At 34.5% G+C, this 1379-nt stretch overlaps 1 non-coding gene across 1 annotated transcript; it reads left to right on the forward strand.

Annotated features, from left to right (window-relative positions):
* The first annotated feature begins 1063 nt into the window (after nt 1-1063).
* On the forward strand, nt 1064-1170 carry LOC116129999. Its single transcript, XR_004127987.1, has one exon. It is a non-coding gene; the product is annotated as a small nucleolar RNA R71 (small nucleolar RNA).
* The last annotated feature ends 209 nt before the right edge of the window (nt 1171-1379 follow it).

Consider the following 1379-nt stretch of genomic DNA (forward strand, 5'->3'; position numbering starts at 1 on the left):
ATATTAAAATATTAATGATATTAACATTAGTGAAGATAATATATATGAAAAAAGAAATTCATATTTGAATTTAAATATATTATTTAATATTAATACTTGAGGATATTAATAAAGATAATATATGAATATGAAATTCATATTTGAATTTGAATAAGATACCATGTGGATTATTACCTTGTTTGGTAATGGGGATTTACTATTCTAGTCATGGAATAAATTTATTCCTAACTAGATTAGGGTTTTAATTTTTGTTGCATATAAAAGGCAACTTAAAATTAAAAAAAATATGAGAACACATTAATTAAAAATCCTAGCCACACACCTCATCCTGTCTCACGTTTTCTCTCTAAGTGGAGAAGAGAATTTTTCAAGAAAAAAATTATGCTATCCTTGATCCTTGCGCGTACCGCTAGCACTTGGAACCGTAAGGCGATCAACGTCTTGTCTTTGTATGGATACCAGAAGTTCACTCTTGGCTTAGAGTGGTAGCGATCCATATTGCAAACAAGGAGCCTCCAAATGAAGGTATAATTCTGAAACGTTACGTTTTAGAATTGTTTTATATTTTAACGTAAAATAGCCATAAAGTTCTTGGGTCTATTGGTTGTCTTTGGGGATTTTTATTTGTTATTCCGCTGCGTAATCCCCACTAGCATTTCCTTGCCCTCTTTGGCAGTTATTCACACAATTTGCTTGTCCAGGTGGGGCAAATGGACTCCCTTCTTGACAATCTCTTGATGAGTGATTACCTGCACAAAATTTACAAGTTAGTGGAGAAGAATCAATTGCATTTATCTTTAGAACAACATCCAATTGATTTTGAATGGCTGAGAGTTGTTCAGCCAATGTGGTATAACTATCTACATCATGCACACCCACGACTCTCCTTGGTAAATTATGTTCCAAAGACTTCAAGTAATTGTTGCTTGCCATTACTTCAATTAAATTGTAAGCTTCCTCTGGTGTTTTATTATTCAAAGCTTCCCCACTTTCAGCATCTATCATAGCTTGTATATTTGGCAGTAATCCTTGGTAAAACGTCTGCACTTGCGACCATATTGGCAACCCATGGTGAGGGCACTTCTATAAGAGATCCTTATACCTTTCCCATGCTTCATACAATGACTTCATGTCTTGTTGGAAGAAATTAGTAATATCACTTGTCATCTTGGTAGACTTGACAAGCTTGGACTAACTCAATCCATGTAGTGATACTTCTAGATGGTAGAGAAATTAACCAAGCTTTAGCTTTATCCTGAAGGGAAAATGGGAAAAGCCTTAGCCTAATTATGTTATCAGATACCCTATTATGTCTAAATGTGTCGCACAGCTCCAAAAAATTGGCAATATGCAGGTTAGGATCACCACTAGACAACCTT

This window comes from Pistacia vera, unplaced genomic scaffold (assembly GCF_008641045.1).
Source record: "Pistacia vera cultivar Batoury unplaced genomic scaffold, PisVer_v2 Contig216, whole genome shotgun sequence".
Lineage (NCBI taxonomy): Eukaryota > Viridiplantae > Streptophyta > Magnoliopsida > Sapindales > Anacardiaceae > Pistacia > Pistacia vera.